Genomic DNA, 17,872 nt, shown 5'->3' with positions numbered 1-17,872 from the left:
ACATTCTTACTTTGTCAACATCCTTACTTAGTCAACATCGTTATTTAGTCAACATCCTTATTTAGTCAACATCTTGACTTTGGCAACATTCTTACTTAGTCAACATCCTTACTTAGTCAACATCCTTACTTAGTCAACATTCTTACTTAGTCAACATCCTGACTTTGTCAACATTCTTACTTAGTCAACATCCTTACTTTGTCAACATCCTTATTTAGTCAACATCCTTATTTAGTCAACATCCTTACTTAGTCAACACCTTGACTTCATCAACATTCTTACTTAGTCAACATCTTTACTTAGTCAACATCCTGACTTAGTCAACATCCGTACTTAGTCAACATCCTGACTTTGTCAACATCCTTACTTAGTCAACATTCTTACTTAGTCAACACCCTTAATTAGTCAACATCCTGACTTTGTCAACATTCTTACTTAGTCAACATCCTTACTTAGTCAACATCCTGACTTAGTCAACATTCTTACTTAGTCAACATCCTTACTTAGTCAACATCCTTATTTAGTCAACATCCTGACTTTGTCAACATTCTTACTTAGTCAACATCTTTACTTAGTTAACATCCTGACTTAGTCAACATCCGTACTTAGTCAACATCCTGACTTAGTCAACATCCTTACTTAGTCAACATCCTTACTTAGTCAACATCCTTACTTAGTCAACATCCTGACTTTGTCAACATTCTTACTTAGTCAACATCCTTACTTTGTCAACATCCTTATTTAGTCAACATCCTGACTTAGTCAACATCCTTATTTAGTCAATATCCTTACTTAGTCAACATCCTTATTTAGTCAACATCCTTATTTAGTCAACATCCTGACTTCGTCAACATTCTTACTTCATAAACATCCTTACTTAATCAACATTCTTACTTAGTCAGCATCCTTACTTAGTCAACATTCTTAGTTAGTCAACATCCTGACTTAGTCAACATCCTTATTTAGTCAACATCCTGACTTCGTCAACATTCTTACTTAGTCATCATCCTTACTTAGTCAACATCCTTATTTAGTCAACATCCTTACTTAGTCAACATTCTTACTTAGTCAACATCCTGACTTTGTCAACATTCTTACTTAGTCATCATCCTTACTTAGTCAACATTCTTATTTAGTCAACATCCTTACTTTGTCAACATCCTTACTTAGTCAACATCCTGACTTAGTCAACATCATTATTTAGTCAATATCCTGACTTCATCAACATTCTTACTTAGTCAACATCCTGACTTAGTCAACATCCTTACTTAGTCAACATCCTGACATAGTCAACATCCTGACTAAGTCAACATCCTTATTTAGTCAACATCCTGACTTAGTCAACATCCTGACTTCGTCAACATTCTTACTTAGTCAACATCCTTATTTAGTCAACATCCTGACTTAGTCAACATCCTCACTTTATCAACATCCTTGCTTAGTCAACATCCTGACTTTTGTCAACATTCTTACTTAACTTAACTTAACACACATTTACCTATGTGAACAAGTGTGGTTGTCTCTTTAATTGACTGCATGGCTGCCAGCTCCACCGTGATTTGAAAGTCTGCAGTTATCCCACATAAGAAGATGAGCAGCTGGGCGGTGTCACGTGCATCGCAGCTCTCATCGTTACAGTGCGTCAGGAGAGTGACACGTTCTCATCGCGCACGAGCATACGTCCACACAGAAGTAATACGAATAAAAGTGAGACAAAAGTGCAGGATGTTGTCAGATTGGACCTCAGTTGTGTCAATCACACAAGTGGAGCCTGCAGGCGCCGCCAGCCTTCACAAGACTTCCCTACTTCCTGGGAGGCCCACTTTTCCCTCTGAAGCTACCGAGAGTTCCAAGCTTTCATTTTTCCTCGCTCCTCAAAGTCCGAGACGCTCGTCTTTCTGGAGCGGAAACTTCTGCCGGGAGTTGTCTTTTCCCTCGCTCTGACGCTCTCTCATGTCGCTTTAGAAGCTCCAAACCCAGGCCTGCTTCCTGTCTGCCTGCTGGGATGGGATGCCCTTCAAAGTAAAAGTCCTCATGACGTATGTGAGCAGCAGGGTAATAGAGTGTTGATGTTAGCTCCTCAGCATTGTGACTATTCAAATAACACATCATCTTTTGTTATCGTTTGTGCCGTTGTTATGTTTGTGGAGTTACTTTAAAATACTTTTTCTGACTGGTGATGTCATCCATCTTGTCATTATCTCTCCAAACATGTTCCAATCCTTTCTGCTGCAATTTATTTTGTCTAACTATTCTAGTTTTTGTGTTAACATTTTATTATCAATATCGAGCCTCCCCCCCCCCAAAAAAACCTTTGTGCTACATTTGTGCTCATTTCCACTGCAATTTATATTATATTTTTTTATGTCATCAATATTTTATTATTAACGAGCCCCAACCCCCCACCTTGTCATAACTTGATTCATTCTTTCATTCGTTTTTATTAGTCAACATTCTTACTTAGTCAACATTCTTACTTAGTCAACATCCTTATTTAGTCAACATCCTGACTTAGTCAACATCCTTATTTAGTCAACATCCTGACTTCGTCAACATTCTTACTTAGTCAATATCCTTATTTAGTCAACATCCTTACTTAGTCAACATCCTTATTTAGTCAACATCCTGACTTCGTCAACATCCTGACTTCGTCAACATCCTTACTTAGTCAACATCCTGACTTAGTCAACATCCTGACTTAGTCAATATCCTTATTTAGTCAACATCCTTACTTAGTCAACATCCTTATTTAGTCAACATCCTGACTTAGTCAACATCCTTATTTAGTCAACATCCTGACTTCGTCAACATTCTTACTTAGTCAACATCTTTACTTAGTCAACATCCTTACTTAGTCAACATTCTTACTTAGTCAACATTCTTACTCAGTCAACATCATTATTTAGTCAACATCCTGACTTCGTCAACATTCTTACTTAGTCAACATCCTTACTTAGTCAACATCCTTATTTAGTCAACATCCTTATTTAGTCAACATCCTGACTTTGTCAACATTCTTACTTAGTCAACATCCTTACTTAGTCAACATCCTTATTTAGTCAACATCCTGACTTCGTCAACATTCTTACTTAGTCATCATCCTTACTTCGTCAACATCCTTACTTAGTCAACATTCTTACTTAGTCAACATCCTTATTTAGTCAACATCCTTACTTAGTCAACATTCTTACTTAGTCAACATTCTTACTTAGTCAACATCCTTACTTAGTCAACATTCTTACTTAGTCAACATCCTTACTTCGTCAACATCCTTACTTAGTCAACATCCTGACTTAGTCAACATCATTATTTAGTCAACATCCTGACTTTGTCAACATTCTTACTTAGTCAACATCCTTACTTAGTCAACATTCTTACTTAGTCAACATCCTTACTTAGTCAACATCCTTATTTAGTCAACATCCTGACTTCGTCAACATTCTTGCTTAGTCATCCTTACTTCGTCAACATCCTTACTTAGTAAACATTCTTACTTAGTCAACATCCTTATTTAGTCAACATCCTGACTTCATCAACATTCTTACTTAGTCAACATCCTTACTTAGTCAACATCCTTACTTAGTCAACATCCTGACTTAGTCAACATCCTTATTTAGTCAACATCCTTACTTAGTCAACATCCTTACTTAGTCAACATTCTTACTTAGTCAACATTCTTACTTAGTCAACATCCTTACTTAGTCAACATTCTTACTTAGTCAACATCCTTACTTAGTCAACATCCTTATTTAGTCAACATCCTGACTTCGTCAACATTCTTACTTAGTCATCATCCTTACTTCGTCAACATCCTTACTTTGTCAACATTCTTACTTAGTCAACATCCTTATTTAGTCAACATCCTGACTTCATCAACATTCTTACTTAGTCAACATCCTTACTTAGTCAACATCCTTACTTAGTCAACATCCTGACTTCGTCAACATTCTTACTTAGTCAACATCCTTACTTAGTCAACATCCTTATTTAGTCATCATCCTGACTTTGTCAACATTCTTACTTAGTCAACATCCTTATTTCGTCAACATCCTTACTTAGTCAACGTCCTTACTTAGTCAACATCCTTATTTAGTCAACATCCTTTCTTAGTCAACATTCTTACTTAGTCAACATCCTTATTTAGTCAACATCCTGACTTTGTCAACATTCTTATTTAGTCAACATCCTGACTTCATCAACATTCTTACTTAGTCAACATCCTTACTTAGTCAACATCCTTACTTAGTCAACATCCTGACTTAGTCAACATCCTTATTTAGTCAACATCCTTACTTAGTCAACATTCTTGCTTAGTCAACATCCTTACTTAGTCAACATTCTTACTTAGTCAACATCCTTACTTCGTCAACATCCTTACTTAGTCAACATCCTGACTTAGTCAACATCATTATTTAGTCAACATCCTGACTTCGTCAACATTCTTACTTAGTCAACATCCTTACTTAGTCAACATCCTTATTTAGTCAACATCCTGACTTTGTCAACATTCTTACTTAGTCAACATCCTTACTTAGTCAACATCCTTATTTAGTCAAGATCCTGACTTCGTCAACATTCTTACTTAGTCATCATCCTTACTTTGTCAACATCCTTACTTAGTCAACATTCTTACTTAGTCAACATCCTTATTTAGTCAACATCCTGACTTCATCAACATTCTTACTTAGTCAACATCCTTACTTAGTCAACATCCTTACTTAGTCAACACCTTGACTTCATCAACATTCTTACTTAGTCAACAAAACCCCCCACCTTGTCATAACTTGATTCATTCTTTCATTCGTTTGTGCTACATTTGTGCAGCAATTTTCTTTGTCTATTAATGTTTTTAAGTGGTATAGAATGGAAGGTTGTTAACATTTCATTATTAATAACGAGCCCCCCCCCACCACAAACTTGTCAAAATCTCCCTAAACTTGTCCCAAACGTCCCAATTAAAATAAAGTAAATTAAATAAAAAGGTTTTTAATTTAAAAAAAAAAATGTTAATAAAGGAGACATCTTAGAGACAATGATCATGTAAAATAAGTATACATAAATTATAATAATTTATCATTATTATATAATACAATTGTATTATTCTATATTATTATCTATAAGCATTTTTTTGTATGCTGTGTAGTGGAGCATGTTTAGCTATTCCCCCTCCTCCAGTGATAAGACTACCTGTAAGACCACCATGGAGGCAGGGGATTAGTGATTTAGAAGCAGCTTCGCACTGTGGAGGCACGTTAGCCGCTATCTCACTAGTGTTACAACAATATTAATAATAATAATAATAATAATAATATCAGCACCAAAGAACATTCTTCATTGACTCTCTCTGAATTGTTTACTACATTCTGGATGTAACACAACTTTGTGTGTGTGTGTGTGTGTGTGTGTGTGTGTGTGTGTGTGTGTGTGTGTGTGTGTGTGTGTGTGTGTGTGTGTGTGTGTGTGTGCGTGTGCCTTCCTTCTTTCCTTTCTTTTTTCCTTCCTTCTTTCCTTCCTTCCTTCCTTCCTTCCTTCCTTCCTTCCACTGGATGTTAGCTGAGTAGCGGACGGCTTTTCCAGCACAATTCCCTCGACTACTCATTTAATGGCAGCAAAATTCTGTGTGTGTGTGCGTGTGTGTGTGTGTGTGTGTGTGTGTGTGTGTGTGTGTGTGTGTGTGTGTGTGTGTGTGTGTGTGTGTGTGTGTGTGTGTGTGTGTGTGTGTGTGTGTTATAAAGAGTGTTTATATTGTAGTTTCAACTCAGGGGACCGCCAGCAACACAGTAAGAGATGAGCACCGATGGAACGCATGCTCACACACGCACACACGCACACACACACACACACACACACACACACACACACACACACACACACACACACACACACACACACACACACACACACACACACAGCATGTCTGGGGCGTCTCCAATGAGTAACTTCATTTGTCCTGAACCCTACAACGCGAGCAAAGAGGAAACAGCGATTTATGATGAGAAAATATATATTTTATATTTTTACAAATAATTCTGTATGAGAAAATATATTTTTCATATTTTTTTAAATAATTATGTATGATGAGAAAATATATTTTATATTTTTACAAATAAATCTGTATAATGAGAAAATATTTATATATTTTTACAAATAATTCAGTATGATGAGAATGTGTTTTATATTTTTACAAATAACTCAGTATGATGAGAAAATGTATTTTATATTCTTACAAATAATTCATGATTAGAAAATGTATTTTATATTTTTACAAATAATTCTGTATGATGAGAAAATATTTTTTATATATTTTGTTTTTAATTCCGTATGATGAGAAAATATATTTTATATTTTTACAAATATAAAATATATTTAACCCCAAAGGAGACAAGCGGTAGAAAATGGATGGATGGATGGATTTTTACAAATAATTCAGTATGATGAGAAAATATTTGTTATATTTTTACAAATAATTCAGTATGATGAGAATTATTTTTAATATTGTTACAAATAATTATGTATGATAAGAAAATATATTTTATATCATTACAAATAATTCAGTATGATGATAAAACGTTTTTATATTTTTACAAATAGTTTTGTATGATGAGAAAATATTTTGAAATGTTTACAAATAATTCAGTATGATAAAACATTTTTATATCTTTACAAATAATTCAGTATGACGAAAACATGTATTTTATATTTTTACAAATAATACTTGATAAGAAAATGTATTTTATATTTTAAAATGTATTTTATATTTTTACAAATAGTTCTGTATGATGAGGAAATATATTTTATATTTTTACAAATAATTCAGTATGATAAGGAATTATTTATTTTTTTAAATCAGTATGATGAGAAAATATATTTTTTATATTTTTACAAATAATTCAATATGATGAGAAAATGTACTTTATATTTTTACAAATAATTCAGTAATGATGAGAAAATATATTTAGTATTTTTTTTTTTACAAATAATTCTGTGTGAGGACGAGATATATTTAATATTGTTACAAATAATTCTGTATGATAAGAAAATATATTTTATATCATTACAAATAATTCAGTATGATGATAAAACGTTTTTATATTTTTACAAATAATTCAGTATTACAAAAACATGTATTTTATATTTTTACAAATAATACTTGATAAGAAAATGTATTTTATATTTTAAAATGTATTTTATATTTTTACAAATAGTTCTGTATGATGAGGAAATATATTTTATATTTTTACAAACAATTCAGTATGATAAGAAAACATTTTTTTATTCTTTTAAATAATTCAGTATAATGAGAAAATATATTTTTTATATTTTTACAAATAATTCAATATGATGAGAAAATATACTATACATTTTTACAAATAGTTCAGTAATAATGAGAAAATATATTTTGTGTTTTTTTTTACAAATAATTCTGTATGATGACAAAATATATTTTATATTTTTACAAATAATTCTGTATGATGAGAAAATATTTTGTTTATGATTTTAACAAATAATTCAGTATTATCAGAAAAATGAATTTTATATTTTTACAAAAAATTCATAATAAGAAAATGTATTGTATATTTTAAAATAGATTTTATATTTTTTTAAATAATTCAGTATGATGAGAAAATATTTTTATTTATTGTTTTAAATAATTCAGTATGATGAGAAAATATATTTTGTATTTTTCTTTTACAAATAATTCTGTGTGATGAGAAAATATATTTTATATTTTTACAAATAATTCAGTAATGATGAGAAAATATATTTTGTATTTTTTTTTACAAATCATTCTGTATGATGACAAAATATATTGTTTATATTTTTACAAATAATTCAGTATGATTAGAAAATGTATTTTATATTTTTACAAATAATTTAGTATGATGAGAAAATATATTTTATATATATATATTTTTAAATTCAGTATGATGAGAAAATATATTTTATATTTTTACAAATAATTCACTAATGATGAGAAAATATATTTTGTATATTTTTTTACAAATCATTCTGTATGATGACAAAATATATTGTTTATATTTTTACAAATAATTCAGTATGATTAGAAAATGTATTTTCTATTTTTACAAATAATTTAGTATGATGAGAAAATATGTTTTATATATTTTTTTTTTTTAATTCAGTATGATGAGAAAATATATTTTATATTTTAACAAATAATTCAGTATGATCAGAAAAAATTCATGATAAGAAAATGTATTGTATATTTTGAAATATATTTTAAGAAATAATTCAGTATGATGAGAAAATATTTGTATTTATTTTTTACAAATAATTGAATATGAAGAGAAAATATACTGTATCTTTTTACAAATAATTCAGTATGATGAGAAAATATATTTTATATTTTTACAAATATTTTAGTATGATGAGAAAATATATGTTGTATATTTCTACAAATAATTCAGTAAAACAAAGCATGTATAGAGTAATTCTGCGCAGGTGTGCTCACATGCTGCGTGGTGTGCACAGGTGCTGCAACTGTGCCAGTCAGCACACCTCATCATCAGTGCACACCTGCTGAGAGTCCATTGCTCCTGAAGCACCTGAATGCAACCTTTTTGTGCCAGTTTGCACCTTGGCAATAACACGAGTCAGCGCTTTTAAAGCCATATATGCTGAGTAAGAAGGACCATCAAGACAGAATTGGAATATTTTCAAGTTTTACTAAAGCTTTAGGAGATCATCTTAACCAATACATTCATATCGGCTCCTCTAGTTGATCTGGCATTTCAACGGAAAAGCCAACTCCTTTGCACACAAAGAAAACCCCCATTTCACCCCCTCAACAACACTGATAAGGAAAGAGTGGGTGTTGTATTTCACATTCCTGACGGTTTAAGACACTAAACAGACAATCTGAAGACAAAGAGAGACTGGTAGAATATACAAAGGAAAAGTACTAGCTGGTCAAACATGGCTATGAATAGAGAAATAACTCTTAAACGTATATACATCCTCCACAATAGCTATGTTAGCTACATGCTAACATTTCATTTTAACATCATGCCAGGTTAGTAGTACTAGCATAGCTATGTTAGCTGCATGCTAACTATACATTTTAACATCAAGCTAGGTTAATAATACTAGCATAGATATCTTAGCTGCATGCTAACAATACATTTTAACATCAAGCTAGGTTAATAATACTAGCATAGTTATCTTAGCTGCATGCTAACAATACATTTAACATATTGCGAGGTTAATAACACTAGGATAGTGTTGCGTCGGACCAGTTCTTCCTCCCAGGGAATCTCAGTTACTGGTCAATCCCAAGTTCTTTCGGTGACATATATGCTGAGTAAGAAGGACCATCAAGACAGAATTGGAATATTTTCAAGTTTTACTAAAGCTTTAGGAGATCATCTTAACCAATACATTCATATCGGCTCCTCTAGTTGATCTGGCATTTCAACGGAAAAGCCAACTCCTTTGCACACAAAGAAAACCCCCATCTCTCCCCCTCACAACACTGATAAGGAAAGAGTGGGTGTTGTATTTCACATACCTGATGGTTTAAGACACTAAACAGACAATCTGATGACAAAGAGAGACTGGTAGAATATACAAAGGAAAAGTACTAGCTAATCAAACATGGCTATGAATAGAGAAATAACTCTTAAACATATATACATCCTCCACAATAACTATGTTAGCTACATGCTAACATTTCATTTTAACATCATGCCAGGTTAGTAATACTAGCATAGCTATGTTAGCTGCATGCTAACTATACATTTTAACATCAAGCTAGGTTAATAATACTAGCATAGATATCTTAGCTGCATGCTAACAATACATTTTAACATCAAGCTAGGTTAATAATACTAGCATAGTTATCTTAGCTGCATGCTAACAATACATTTAACATATTGCGAGGTTAATAACACTAGGATAGTGTTGCGTCGGACCAGTTCTTCCTCCCAGGGAATCTCAGTTACTGGTCAATCCCAAGTTCTTTCGGTGACATATATGCTGAGTAAGAAGGACCATCAAGACAGAACTGGAATATTTTCAAGTTTTACTAAAGCTTTAGGAGATCATCTTAACCAATACATTCATATCGGCTCCTCTAGTTGATCTGGCATTTCAACGGAAAAGCCAACTCCTTTGCACACAAAGAAAACCCCCATCTCTCCCCCTCACAACACTGATAAGGAAAGAGTGGGTGTTGTATTTCACATTCCTGATAGTTTAAGACACTAAACAGACAATTTGAAGACAAAGAGAGACTGGTAGAATATACAAAGGAAAAGTACTAGCTGGTCAAACATGGCTATGAATAGAGAAATAACTCTTAAACATATATACATCCTCCACAATAACTATGTTAGCTACATGCTAACATTTCATTTTAACATCATGCCAGGTTAGTAGTACTAGCATAGCTATGTTAGCTGCATGCTAACTATACATTTTAACATCAAGCTAGGTTAATAATACTAGCATAGATATCTTAGCTGCATGCTAACAATACATTTTAACATCAAGCTAGGTTAATAATACTAGCATAGTTATCTTAGCTGCATGCTAACAATACATTTAACATATTGCGAGGTTAATAACACTAGGATAGTGTTGCGTCGGACCAGTTCTTCCTCCCAGGGAATCTCAGTTACTGGTCAATCCCAAGTTCTTTCGGTGACATATATGCTGAGTAAGAAGGACCATCAAGACAGAACTGGAATATTTTCAAGTTTTACTAAAGCTTTAGGAGATCATCTTAACCAATACATTCATATCGGCTCCTCTAGTTGATCTGGCATTTCAACGGAAAAGCCAACTCCTTTGCACACAAAGAAAACCCCCATTTCACCCCCTCAACAACACTGATAAGGAAAGAGTGGGTGTTGTATTTCACATTCCTGATGGTTTAAGACACTAAACAGACAATCTGAAGACAAAGAGAGACTGGTAGAATATACAAAGGAAAAGTACTATCTGGTCAAACATGGCTATGAATAGAGAAATAACTCTTAAACATATATACATCCTGCACAATAGCTATGTTAGCTACATGCTAACATTTAATTTCAACATCATGCCAGGTTAGTAATACTAGCATAGCTATGTTAGCTGCATGCTTACTATACATTTTAACGTCATGTTAGGTTAGTAATACGAGTATAGCTATCTTAGCTGTATGCTAACTTTACATTTGGCCATCATGCTAAGTTAATAATACCAGCATAGTTAGCTGCATGCTAACAATACATTTTACCATCATGCTAGGTTAATAATACTAGCATAGTTATCTTAGCTGCATGCTAACAATACATTTGAACATATTGCTAGGTTAGTAATGCTAGCATAGTTAGCTGCATGCTAACAATACATTTCAACACCATGCTAGGTTAGCAATACTAGCAAAGTTATGTTAGCTTTGTGCTAACATCACATTTTACCTAAAGAAATGATTGTACACTTTATTGAGGACATTTATCATTCATATCGATCGCAACATACATTGATATCATTTCCTCGCCCAGTTCTTTGTCCACTACAGAGGACGCTGCTTCCCAAGATGGATTCTGTCTTGAAAGTTCTCTGCTAAAAAAAGCAGCAGTAAAAATGTGGTGCAGCAAATTGGAGAGCCGAGCGTGTCTGAGTTTGCTGCTGGGAGGAGAATCAATGTTCAGCTTTTTGCACTCGTCCAATTAGACTTACCACTAGTGGGGATTACAGCAGCACACTCTGCTCATCACACAGGAAACACTATCCTACCTGTATCGGCAAACACAATCCTACCTGTATCAGCAAACACAACCCTAAAAATGTCCAAACACAACACATCATTAAAAATGACACCATTTAATCCGCTGCAATGCATGATGGGATACATGTAGAACTCTTCACAGTATCCACTTCAGCTGCTTGATATCACGATATCAATATTCAACATGAAAGTTGACAGAAGTAAAGAAGGTGGACGTGTTTAGTATCCTTTATCTTTATATTCATTTACTTCTTTCTTTATCTTTATATTCATTGACTTCTTTTTATGTTTTTATTCATTGACTTCTCCTTTCTGCTGATGTCTTCTTTTTGTCTGAGATGACTTCATCATTGCCATCCATCATCCACTCTCAGCTGTACATCATACTCATTCTTTCTCTAGACATTGTTGTCTATCCATTGTTGTGTGTTTATTGTTGTCTATCCGTTGTTGTGTGTTCATTGTTGTGTTTGTTATGTATTCATTGTTGTGTTTGTTGTCTATCCATTGTTGTTTATCTGTTGTTGTGTTGTTATGTGTTCATTTTTGTGTTTGTTGTGTGTTCGTTGTTGTGTTTGTTGTCTATCCATTGTTGTTTATCTGTTGTTGTGTTGTTATGTGTTCATTTTTGTGTTTGTTGTGTGTTCGTTGTTGTGTTTGTTGTCTATCCATTGTTGTGTGTGTTATGTGTTCATTGTTGTGGTTGTTGCATATCCATTGTTGTGTTTGTAATGTGTTCATTGTTGTGGTTGTTGTGTGTTCATTGTTGTGTTTGTTGTCCATCTATTGTTGTGTTTGTTATGTGTTCATTGTTGTGGTTGTTGTATGTCCATTGTTGTGTTTGTTATGTGTTCATTGTTTTGGTTGTTATGTGTTTATTGTTGTGGTTGTTGTATATCCATTGTTGTGTTTGTTAAGTGTTCATTGTTGTGTTTGTTGTCCATCTATTGTTGTGTTTGTTATGTGTTCATTGTTGTGGTTGTTGTATATCCATTGTTGTGTTTGTTATGTGTTCATTGTTTTGGTTGTTAGGTGTTCATTGTTGTGGTTGTTGTATATCTATTGTTGTGTTTGGTATGTGTTTTTTGTTGTCTATCCAGTGTTGTGTTTGTTATGTGTTCATTGTTGTGGTTATGTGTTCATTGTTGTGTTTGTTGTGTGTTCATTGTTGTGTTTTTTGTGTATCCATTGCTGATTTTGTTGTGTGTTCATTGTTGTGTATTCATTGTTGTGTGTTCATTTTTGTGTATTAATTGTTGTGTTTGTTGTTTATCCATTGTTGTGTTTGTTGTGTATCCATTGTTGTGTTCGTAGTGTATTCATTGTTGTGTTCATTGTGTATTCATTGTTGTGTTCATTGTGTATTCATTGTTGTGTTCTTTGTGTGTTTATTGTTACGTTCTTAGTGCATCTATTGTTGTGTATTCATTATTTTGTTCGTTGCGTGTCCATTGTTGTGGTTGTTGTATATCCATTGTTGTGTTTGTTATGTGTTCATTGTTGTGGTTGTTGTATAGCCATCGTTGTGTTTGTAATGTGTTCATTGTTGTGGTTGTTGTGTGTTCATTGTTGTGTTTGTTGTCCATCTATTGTTGTGTTTGTTATGTGTTCATTGTTTTGGTTGTTATGTGTTCATTGTTGTGGTTGTTGTATATCCATTGTTGTGTTTGTTATGTGTTCATTGTTGTGGTTGTTGTGTGTTCATTGTTGTGTTTGTTGTGTGTTTGTTGTCTATCCATTGTTGTGTTTGTTATGTGTTCATTGTTGTGGTTCTTGTAAAGCCATTGTTGTGTTTGTAATGTGTTCATTGTTGTGGTTGTTGTGTGTTCATTGTTATGTTTGTTGTCCATCTATTGTTGTGTTTGTTATGTGTTCATTGCTGTGGTTGTTGTATATCCATTGTTGTGTTTGTTATGTGTTCATTGTTTTGGTTGTTATGTGTTTATTGTTGTGGTTGTTGTATATCCATTGTTGTGTTTGTTAAGTGTTCATTGTTGTGTTTGTTGTCCATCTATTGTTGTGTTTGTTATGTGTTCATTGTTGTGGTTGTTGTATATCCATTGTTGTGTTTGTTATGTGTTCATTGTTTTGGTTGTTAGGTGTTCATTGTTGTGGTTGTTGTATATCTATTGTTGTGTTTGGTATGTGTTTTTTGTTGTCTATCCAGTGTTGTGTTTGTTATGTGTTCATTGTTGTGGTTATGTGTTCATTGTTGTGTTTGTTGTGTGTTCATTGTTGTGTTTTTTGTGTATCCATTGCTGATTTTGTTGTGTGTTCATTGTTGTGTATTCATTGTTGTGTGTTCATTTTTGTGTATTAATTGTTGTGTTTGTTGTTTATCCATTGTTGTGTTTGTTGTGTATCCATTGTTGTGTTCATAGTGTATTCATTGTTGTGTTCATTGTGTATTCATTGTTGTGTTCATTGTGTATTCATTGTTGTGTTCTTTGTGTGTTTATTGTTACGTTCTTAGTGCATCTATTGTTGTGTATTCATTATTTTGTTCGTTGCGTGTCCATTGTTGTGGTTGTTGTATATCCATTGTTGTGTTTGTTATGTGTTCATTGTTGTGGTTGTTGTATATCCATTGTTGTGTTTGTAATGTGTTCATTGTTGTGGTTGTTGTGTGTTCATTGTTGTGTTTGTTGTCCATCTATTGTTGTGTTTGTTATGTGTTCATTGTTGTGGTTGTTGTATATCCATTGTTGTGTTTGTTATGTGTTCATTGTTTTGGTTGTTAGGTGTTCATTGTTGTGGTTGTTGTATATCCATTGTTGTGTTTGTTATGTGTTCATTGTTGTGATTGTTGTGTTTGTTGTCTATCCATTGTTGTGTTTGTTATGTGTTCATTGTTGTGGTTATGTGTTCATTGTTGTGGTTATGTGTTCATTGTTGTGTTTGTTGTGTGTTCATTGTTGTGTATTCATTGTTGTGATTGTTGTGTGTTCATTGTTATGTATTCATTGTTGTGTTTGTTGTGTGTTCATTTTTGTGTATTAATTGTTGTGTTTGTTGTTTATCCATTGTTGTGTTTGTTGTGTACCCATTGTTTTTTGTTGTGTGTTCATTGTTGTGTATTCATTGTTGTGTTTGTCGTGTGTTCATTTTTGTGTATTCATTGTTGTGTTTGTTGTTTATCCATTGTTGTGTTTGTTGTTTATTCATTGTTGTTTGTTGTGTGTTCATTGTTGTGTATTCATTGTTGTGTTTGTTTTTTGTTCATTTTTGTGTTTGTCCAGTGTTGTGTTTGTTGTCTTTCCATTGTTGTGTTTGTTGTTTGTTCATTGTTGTGTTTGTTGTCTATCCAGTGTTGTGTTTGTTGTCTTTCCATTGTTGTGGTTGTTGTTTGTTCATTGTTGTTTATTGTGTATCCATTGTTGTGTTTGTTGTCTATCCATTGTTGTGTATCCATAGTTGTGTTTGTTGTTTGTTCATTGTTGTTGTCGTTGTTGTTGCTGTTGTATATCAATTGTTGTGTTTGTTGTGTATTCATTGTTGTGTTTGTTGTGTGCATTGTCTATCCATTGTTGTGTATCCATTGTTGTGTTTGTTGTGTCCATTGTTGTGTTCGTAGTGTATTCATTGTTGTGTTCATTGTGTATTCATTGTTGTGTTCTTTGTGTGTTTATTGTTACGTTCTTAGTGCATCTATTGTTGTGTATTCATTATTTTGTTCGTTGCGTGTCCATTGTTGTGTTCGTTGTTTATTCATTGTCTATCCATTGTTGTGTTTGTTGTCTATCCATTGTTGTGTTTGTTGTTTGTTCATTGTTGTTGTCATTGTGTATCTATTGTTGTGTTTGTTGTCCATCCATTGTTGTGTTTGTTGTCTATCCATGGTTGTGTATCCATTGTTGTGTTTGTCATTTGTTCATTGTTGTTGTTGTTGTCTATCCATTGTTGTGTTTGTTGTGTATTCCTTGTTGTGTTCGTTGTGTCCATTGTTGTGTTCGTTGTGTATTCATTGTTGTGTTCTTTGTGTGTTCTTTGTTACGTTCTTAGTGCGTCCATTGTTGTGTATTCATTCTTGTGTTCGTTGCGTGTTCATTGTTGTGTTCGTTGTGTATTCATTGTCGTGTTTGTTGTGTTCTTTGTGTATTCGTTGTTGTGTTCTCTGTGTGTTTATTATCATGTTCGTTGTGTATTCGTTGTTGTGTTCTTTGTGTTTGCTTCATTTTTGTGTTAACCTGCAACACAAAGTATAAGTTGTATCACAATGTGATGCAGATATGCATCTCCTTCTTTGTAAACAATGAATGCAAATTGGCATTGACACACGCACACACACACACACACACACACACACACATGCACATACACACACACACATTACACACACACACACACACACTCACTCACTCACTCACACACACAAACGATACTTAAGGGATTGGAGCTATTTTGTCAGAATGTTTTTTTAGCTGCTCCATCTGGCTTGGCCTCAGTGGATTGTGTGTGTGTGTGTGTGTGTGTGTGTGTGTGTGTGCGTGCGTGCGTGCGTGTGTGTGTGTAGCAAGAAGCAGGTAACAAGTAGCCAGAATCAAGAAACAAGTAGCAAGAAACAGTAGCAAGAAACAAGTAGCAAGAAACAAGTAGCAAGAAACAAGTAGCAAGAAGCAGGTAGCAAGTAGCAGGTAACAAGTAGCAAGAAACAAGTAGCAAGAAACAAGTAGCAAGAAACAAGTAGCAAGAAGCAAGAAACAAGTAGCAAGAAGCAGGTAACAAGTAGCAGGTAACAAGTAGCAAGAAACAAGTAGCAAGAAACAAGTAGCAAGAAGCAGGTAACAAGTAGAAAGAAACAAGTAGCAAGAAGCAAGAAACAGGTAGCAAGAAGCAGGTATCAAGTAGCAAGAAACAAGTAGCAAGAAACAAGTAGCAAGAAACAAGTAGCAAGAAGCAGGTAACAAGTAGCAAGAAGCAGGTAACAAGTAGCCAGAAGCAGGTAACAAGTAGCCAGAAGCAGGTAACAAGTAGCCAGAAGCAGGTAACAAGTAGCATGAAGCAGGTAACAAGTAGCCAGAAGCAGGTAGCAAGTAGCAAGAAGCAGGTAACAAGTAGCAAGCAGCAGTTAGCAAGTAGCAAGAAGCAGGTAACAAGTAGCATGAAGCAGGTAACAAGTAGCCAGAAGCAGGTAGCAAGTAGCAAGAAGCAGGTAGCAAGTAGCAAGAAGCAGGTAACAAGTAGCAGGTAACAAGTAGCAAGAAACAAGTAGCAAGAAACAAGTAGCAAGAAGCAAGAAACAAGTAGCAAGAAACAAGTAGCAAGAAGCAAGGAACAAGTAGCAAGTAGCAAGAAGCAGGTAACAAGTAGCAGGTAACAAGTAGCAAGAAACAAGTAGCAAGAAACAAGTAGCAAGAAGCAGGTAACAAGTAGCAGGTAACAAGTAGCAAGAAACAAGTAGCAAGAAGCAAGAAACAAGTAGCAAGAAGCAGGTAACAAGGAGCAAGAAACAAGTAGCAAGAAACAAGTAGCAAGAAGCAGGTAACAAGTAGCAAGAAGCAGGTAACAAGTAGCCAGAAGCAGGTAGCAAGTAGCAAGAAGCAGGTAACAAGTAGCCAGAAGCAGGTAACAAGTAGCCAGAAGCAGGTAACAAGTAGCCAGAAGCAGGTAACAAGTAGCATGAAGCAGGTAACAAGTAGCATGAAGCAGGTAACAAGTAGCCAGAAGCAGGTAGCAAGTAGCAAGAAGCAGGTAACAAGTAGCAAGCAGCAGTTAGCAAGTAGCAAGAAGCAGGTAACAAGTAGCATGAAGCAGGTAACAAGTAGCCAGAAGCAGGTAGCAAGTAGCAAGAAGCAGGTAGCAAGTAGCAAGAAGCAGGTAACAAGTAGCAGGTAACAAGTAGCAAGAAACAAGTAGCAAGAAACAAGTAGCAAGAAGCAAGAAACAAGTAGCAAGAAACAAGTAGCAAGAAGCAAGGAACAAGTAGCAAGTAGCAAGAAGCAGGTAACAAGTAGCAGGTAACAAGTAGCAAGAAACAAGTAGCAAGAAACAAGTAGCAAGAAGCAGGTAACAAGTAGCAGGTAACAAGTAGCAAGAAACAAGTAGCAAGAAGCAAGAAACAAGTAGCAAGAAGCAGGTAACAAGGAGCAAGAAACAAGTAGCAAGAAACAAGTAGCAAGAAGCAGGTAACAAGTA

General features: G+C 34.1%; 1 protein-coding gene across 1 annotated transcript in view; it reads left to right on the top strand.

Annotated features, from left to right (window-relative positions):
• The window catches only part of itfg1 (integrin alpha FG-GAP repeat containing 1), a 402,483-nt gene that overhangs the window by 363,037 nt on the left and 21,574 nt on the right, over positions 1 to 17,872 (top strand). The window lies entirely within an intron of this gene.

Source organism: Nerophis lumbriciformis, linkage group LG06 (assembly GCF_033978685.3).
Source record: "Nerophis lumbriciformis linkage group LG06, RoL_Nlum_v2.1, whole genome shotgun sequence".
NCBI lineage: Eukaryota > Metazoa > Chordata > Actinopteri > Syngnathiformes > Syngnathidae > Nerophis > Nerophis lumbriciformis.
This window is presented reverse-complemented; position numbering and strand designations above follow the sequence as displayed.